General features: G+C 37.6%; 3 non-coding genes across 3 annotated transcripts; all 3 read left to right on the top strand.

Annotated features, from left to right (window-relative positions):
* The first annotated feature begins 380 nt into the window (after positions 1-380).
* Positions 381-462, top strand: TRNAS-AGA (transfer RNA serine (anticodon AGA)). The gene has a single exon. It is a non-coding gene; the product is annotated as a tRNA-Ser (tRNA).
* Positions 463-3,819: 3,357 nt separating this feature from the next.
* Positions 3,820-3,901, top strand: TRNAS-AGA (transfer RNA serine (anticodon AGA)). The gene has a single exon. It is a non-coding gene; the product is annotated as a tRNA-Ser (tRNA).
* A 3,309-nt stretch (positions 3,902-7,210) lies between these two features.
* TRNAS-AGA (transfer RNA serine (anticodon AGA)) lies at positions 7,211-7,292 on the top strand. Its single transcript has one exon. It is a non-coding gene; the product is annotated as a tRNA-Ser (tRNA).
* Positions 7,293-7,500: the final 208 nt, after the last annotated feature.

The following is a 7,500-nucleotide window of genomic DNA, read 5'->3' as shown; positions in this document are numbered from 1 at the left end:
AGATTGATATGGTAATTTCAGTTAACCGCTGGACATTTTTGGAAACTTGAGATGGTTTATAGACGCTCCAAAACCTGATCAAATGAACATCAAGTCTTTTTTACTTGGAAATGATTATGTTCAGTCTTCTCAGCATTTTTGGATTATTTTTAAGGATGTTTTTGGAGCTGACTGACTCCAAATCCACATTATGAAGAGGGAAAAGCTTTAAACTGTGAATGGTTCCCATGGATGATGAATTTAAATCAGATTTTTGCATTTTACTGAGACCTTGTATTTTCTTTTCATTTTCTGAGATGTCTTCCAGAGGGTTGATCACTGAGCTTGATCATGGAGCTATTAGAAAACGTGTGTGACACTCATAACAGCTTGACGTCTGAGTAGTCGTGGCCGCGTGGTTAAGGTGATGGACTAGAAATCCATTGGGGTCTCCCCGCGCAGGTTCAAATCCTGCCGACTACGTCTATGTTTCAATAACATTTTGACCTTTTATCTTTGTTGTTCAATTTGCATCTTTACTAGTCTATTCCCCATGACAGTGATCTGTGATGGAGCTAGTTTCTAGGACCAAACTGACTTTATCTTTGACTGTTCTTTAGATAATCTATTCTGGAGCAACATTACATGTGCGACTTGCCGCTAATCAAAAGAAGCACCGTGGGTGCAATCAGGTAAGAGGTTTTTCTCTTGATCTTGTCCAGCAGCCACAGACCGCTGTTCTGGCTAATGGACTGGGACATACACTTTGATTTGCACAAAACTTAAATTATCTCTCAGATGAAGCCTTTTACCATTCAATGCTAATCTTTATCAACTACTGGATGAACAGTTTTCTAACAGTATAAGTTTTGCAATTTATTTTTTTCACACTTTTTCCAAGTAACAGATACAGCAATCTTTTTACTAGCCACTTTTCATCAACATTTCAAACTGTCCTAGCTGTGATATCGTGGAAATGTTGGTAAATTTGTGGAATGAAAGGTTATAAGATATCAATTTACCATTGTGTATGATTGCAGATTTGCACTGCAGCTTTGGAGCCTGTTTTCGCCATCGTTCACAATTTCATATGCTTTATTCAGCACAACAAGCCGCAGCCATGACTGTGTAATGGTTGGTTCCATGGTGTAATGGTTAGCACTCTGGACTTTGAATCCTGAAATCTGAATTCAAACCTCAGTGGAACCTGGGCACACATTTCGATTTTTCCATCTGCACTCAGATCGACGATGCCCAATGTTTATGATGAAACAAGCAATTTAAAATCCGCATAATAAAAGACAAAAAAAGAGTTCAAGGATTCATGGAATACCATGGTCAAAGCTGTCAATCAAGTAGTATTAGCAAAAATTAAAATTGTCTATGTCACTCATTGTCTATGTCATACCAAGCAATCTCATACTCTGTGACTTGAGTCAATATTCACATAACACTCTTTCCAAGTGGGTGAATCTGACAAGGATTTGAAGCCAAAATGGCTTCAGGAAGTGTTTTTGATTTTTCTCTAAGCCATCTTTTCTTGTGTTTTCCAGAATTTCCTAAAGTGCCTTATAAACATTTTTGGTGGTGTTTTTCTAAAAATTTTTTCCGGCGTCTTTTGAATGTGTTTTGTGGCTTTTTTTGTAGCACACAAAAGTCAATCAGGACCCTTTATAGGGTCTTTCGAACCTTACCCTTGACTTGTATTATAGGTATGGAGCTGTTCAAAGTGAAAAACAGCTGAAGATTGATATAGTAATTTCAGTTAACCGCTGGACATTTTTGGAAACTTGAGATGGTTAATAGACGCTCCAAAGCCTGATCAAATGAACATCAAGTCTTTTTTACTTGGAAATGATTATGTTCAGTCTTCTCAGCATTTTCTGATTATTTTTAAGGATGTTTTTGGAGCTGACTGACTCCAAATCCACATTATGAAGAGGGAAAAGCTTTAAACTGTGAATGGTTCCCATTGATGATGACTTTAAATCAGATTTTTGCATTTTACTGAGACCTTGTATTTTCTTTTCATTTTCTGAGATGTCTTCCAGAGGGTTGATCACTGAGCTTGATCATGGTGCTATTAGAAAACATGTGTGAAACTCATAACAGCTTGATGTCCGAGTAGTCGTGGCAGAGTGGTTAAGGCGATGGACTAGAAAGCCATTGGGGTCTCACCGCGCAGGTTCAAATCCTGCCGACTACGTCTATGTTTCAATAACTTTTTGACCTTTGTTGTTCAATTTGCATGTTTACTAGTCTATTCCCCATGACAGTGATATGTGATGGAGCGATTTTCTAGGACCAAACTTACTTTATCTTTGACTGTTCTTTAGATTATCTATTCTGGAGCAACATTACATGTGCGACTTGCCGCTAATCAAAAGAAGCACCGTGGGTGCCATCAGGTAAGAGGTTTTTCTCTTGATCTTGTCCAGCAGCCACAGACCGCTGTCCTGGCTAATGGACTGGGACATGCACTTTGATTTGCACAAACCTTAAATTATCTCTCAGATGAAGCCTTTTACCATGCAATGCTAATCTTTATCAACTACTGGATGAACAGTTTTCTAACAGTATAAGTTTTGCAATTTATTTTTTTCACACTTTTTCCAAGTAACAGATACAGCAATCTTTTTACTAGCCAATTTTCATCAACATTTCAAACTGTCCTAGCTGTGATATCGTGGAAATGTTGGTAAATTTGTGGAATGAAAGGTTATAAGATATCAATTTACCATTGTGTATGATTGCAGATTTGCACTGCAGCTTTGGAGCCTGTTTTCGCCATCGTTCACGATTTCATATGCTTTATTCAGCACAACAAGCCGCAGCCATGACTGTGTAATGGTTGGTTCCATGGTGTAATGGTTAGCACTCTAGACTTTGAATCCTGTGATCTAAATTCAAATCGCAGTGGAACCTGGGCACACATTTCGATTTTTCCATCTGCACTCAGATCGACGATGCCCAATGTTTATGATGAAACAAGCAATTTAAAATCCACATAATAATAGACAAAAAAAGAGTTAAAGGATTCATGGAATACCATGGTCAAAGCTGTCAATCAAGTAGGATTAGCAAAAATTAAAATTGTCTATGTCACTCATTGTCTATGTCATACCAAGCAATCTCATACTCTGTGACTTGAGTCAATATTCACATAACACTCTTTCCAAGTGGGTGAATCTGAAAAGGATTTGAAGCCAAAATGGCTTCAGGAAGTGTTTTTGATTTTTCTCTAAGCCATCTTTTCTTGTGTTTTCCAGAATTTCCTAAAGTGCCTTATAAACATTTTTGGTGGTGTTTTTCTAAAAATTCTTTTCGGCGTCTTTTGAATGTGTTTTGTGGCTTTTTTTGTAGCACACAAAAGTCAATCAGGACCCTTTATAGGGTCTTTCGAACCTTACCCTTGACTTGTATTATAGGTATGGAGCTGTTCAAAGTGAAAAACAGCTGAAGATTGATATAGTAATTTCAGTTAACCGCTGGACATTTTTGGAAACTTGAGATGGTTAATAGACGCTCCAAAGCCTGATCAAATGAACATCAAGTCTTTTTTACTTGGAAATGATTATGTTCAGTCTTCTCAGCATTTTCTGATTATTTTTAAGGATGTTTTTGGAGCTGACTGACTCCAAATCCACATTATGAAGAGGGAAAAGCTTTAAACTGTGAATGGTTCCCATTGATGATGACTTTAAATCAGATTTTTGCATTTTACTGAGACCTTGTATTTTCTTTTCATTTTCTGAGATGTCTTCCAGAGGGTTGATCACTGAGCTTGATCATGGTGCTATTAGAAAACATGTGTGAAACTCATAACAGCTTGATGTCCGAGTAGTCGTGGCAGAGTGGTTAAGGCGATGGACTAGAAATCCATTGGGGTCTCCCCGCGCAGGTTCAAATCCTGCCGACTACGTCTATGTTTCAATAAGTTTTTGACCTTTTATCTTTGTCGTTCAATTTGCATGTTTACTAGTCTATTCCCCATGACAGTGATCTGTGATGGAGCGAGTTTCTAGGACCAAACTGACTTTATCTTTGACTGTTCATTAGATAATCTATTCTGGAGGAACATTACATGTGCGACTTGCTGCTAATCAAAAGAAGCACCGTGGGTGCCATCAGGTAAGAGGTTTTTCTATTGATCTTGTCCAGCAGCCACAGACCGCTGTCCTGGCTAATGGACTGGGACATGCACTTTGATTTGCACATACCTTAAATTATCTCTCAGATGAAGCCTTTTACCATGCAATGCTAATCTTTATCAACTACTGGATGAACAGTTTTCTAACAGTATAAGTTTTGCAATTTATTTTTTTCACACTTTTTCCAAGTAACAGATACAGCAATCTTTTTACTAGCCACTTTTCATCAACATTTCAAACTGTCCTAGCTGTGATATCGTGGAAATGTTGGTAAATTTGTGGAATGAAAGGTTATAAGATATCAATTTACCATTGTGTATGATTGCAGATTTGCACTGCAGCTTTGGAGCCTGTTTTCGCCATCGTTCACGATTTCATATGCTTTATTCAGCACAACAAGCCGCAGCCAAGAATGTGTCATGGTTGGTTCCATGGTGTAATGGTTAGCACTCTGTATTTTGAATCCAGTGATCTGAGTTGAAATCTCAATAGAACCTGAGCACACATTTTGATTTTTCCATCTGCACTCAGATCGACGATGCCCAATGTTTATGATAAAACAAGCAATTTAAAATACACATAATAAAAGACAAAAAAAGAGTTCAAGGATTCATGGAATACCATGGTCAAAGCTGTCAATCAAGTAGGATTAGCAAAAATTAAAATTGTCTGTCACTCATTGTCTATGTCATACCAAGCAATCTCATACTCTGTGACTTGAGTCAATATTCACATAACACTCTTTCCAAGTGGGTGAATCTGACAAGGATTTGAAGACAAAATGGCTTCAGGAAGTGTTTTTGATTTTTCTCTAAGCCATCTTTTCTTGTTTTTTCCAGAATTTCCTAAAGTGCCTTATAAACATTTTTGGTGGTGTTTTTCTAAAAATTCTTTTCGGCGTCATTTGAATGTGTTTTGTGGCTTTTTTTGTAGCACACAAAAGTCAATCAGGACCCTTTATAGGGTCTTTCGAACCTTACCCTTGACTTGTATTATAGGTATGGAGCTGTTCAAAGTGAAAAACAGCTGAAGATTGATATGGTAATTTCAGTTAACCGCTGGACATTTTTGGAAACTTGAGATGTTTAATAGACGCTCCAAAACCTGATCAAATGAACATCAAGTCTTTTTTACTTGGAAATGATTATGTTCAGTCTTATCAGCATTTTTGGATTATTTTTAAGGATGTTTTTGGAGCTGACTGACTCCAAATCCACATTATGAAGAGGGAAAAGCTTTAAACTGTGAATAGTTCCCATTGATGATGACTTTAAATCAGATTTTGCATTTTACTGAGACCTTGTATTTTCTTTTCATTTTCTGAGATGTCTTCCAGTGGGTTGATCACTGAGCTTGATCATGGTGCTATTAGAAAACATGTGTGAAACTCATAAAAGCTTGACGTCTGAGTAGTCGTGGCCGAGTGGTCTGAAATCCATTGGGGTCTCCCCGCGCAGGTTCCAATTCTGCCGACTACGTCTATGTTTCAATAACTTTTTGACCTTTTATCTTTGTTGTTCAATTTGCATGTTTACTAGTCTATTCCCCATGACAGTGATCTGTGATGGAGCGAGTTTCTAGGACCAAACTGACTTTATCTTTGACTGTTCTTTAGATAATCTATTCTGGAGCAACATTACATGTGCGACTTGCCGCTAATCAAAAGAAGCACCGTGGGTGCCATCAGGTAAGAGGTTTTTCTCTTGATCTTGTCCAGCAGCCACAGACCGCTGTCCTGGCTAATGGACTGGGACATGCACTTTGATTTGCACAAACCTTAAATTATCTCTCAGATGAAGCCTTTTACCATGCAATGCTAATCTTTATCAACTACTGGATGAACAGTTTTCTAACAGTATAAGTTTTGCAATTTATTTTTTTCACACTTTTTCCAAGTAACAGATACAGCAATCTTTTTACTAGCCACTTTTCATCAACATTTCAAACTGTCCTAGCTGTGATATCGTGGAAATGTTGGTAAATTTGTGGAATGAAAGGTTATAAGATATCAATTTACCATTGTGTATGATTGCAGATTTGCACTGCAGCTTTGGAGCCTGTTTTTGCCATCGTTCACGATTTCATATGCTTTATTCTGCACAACAAGCCGCAGCCATGACTGTGTAATGGTTAGCACTCTGGACTTTGAATCCTGAGATTTGAGTTCAAATCTCAGTGGAACCTGGGCACACATTTCGATTTTTCCATCTGCACTCAGATCGACGATGCCCAATGTTTATGAGGAAACAAGCAATTTAAAATCCACATAATAAAAGACAAAAAAAGAGTTCAAGGATTCATGGAATACCATGGTCAAAGCTGTCAATCAAGTAGGATTAGCAAAAATTAAAATTGTTTATGTCACTCATTGTCAATGTCATACCAAGCAATCTCATTATTCACATAACACTCTTTCCAAGTGGGTGAATCTGACAAGGATTTGAAGCCAAAATGGCTTCAGGAAGTGTTTTTGATTTTTCTCTAAGCCATCTTTTCTTGTGTTTTCCAGAATTTCCTAAAGTGCCTTATAAACATTTTTGGTGGTGTTTTTCTAAAAATTCTTTTCGGCTTCTTTTGAATGTGTTTTGTGGCTTTTTTTGTAGCACACAAAAGTCAATCAGGACCCTTTATAGGGTCTTTCGAACCTTACCGTTGACTTGTATTATAGGTATGGAGCTGTTCAAAGTGAAAAACAGCTGAAGATTGATATGGTAATTTCAGTTAACCGCTGGACATTTTTGGAAACTTGAGATGGTTAATAGACGCTCCAAAGCCTGATCAAATGAACATCAAGTCTTTTTTACTTGGAAATGATTATGTTCAGTCTTCTCAGCATTTTTGGATTATTTTTAAAGATGTTTTTGGAGCTGACTGACTCCAAATCCACATTATGAAGAGGGAAAAGCTTTAAACTGTGAATGGTTCCCATGGATGATGAATTTAAATCAGATTTTTGCATTTTACTGAGACCTTGTATTTTCTTTTCTTTTTCTGAGATGTCTTCCAGAGGGTTGATCACTGAGCTTGATCATGGAGCTATTAGAAAACGTGTGTGAAACTCATAACAACTTGACGTCTGAGTAGTCGTGGCCGAGTGGTTAAGGCGATGGACTAGAAAGCCATTGGGGTCTCACCGCGCAGGTTCAAATCCTGCCGACTACGTCTATGTTTCAATAACTTTTTGACCTTTTACCTTTGTTGTTCAATTTGCATGTTTACTAGTCTATTCCCCATGACAGTGATATGTGATGGAGCGAGTTTCTAGGACCAAACTGACTTTATCTTTGACTGTTCTTTAGATAATCTATTCTGGAGCAACATTACATGTGCGACTTGCCGCTAATCAAAAGAAGCACCGTGGGTGCCATCA

This window comes from Dendrobates tinctorius, unplaced genomic scaffold (genome assembly GCF_039654945.1).
Source record: "Dendrobates tinctorius isolate UK_male_01 unplaced genomic scaffold, ASM3965494v1 ptg000048l, whole genome shotgun sequence".
NCBI classification, from domain to species: Eukaryota; Metazoa; Chordata; class Amphibia; order Anura; family Dendrobatidae; genus Dendrobates; species Dendrobates tinctorius.
The sequence above is the reverse complement of the archived record's forward strand: the minus strand, read 5'-3'. Positions and strand labels throughout refer to the sequence as shown.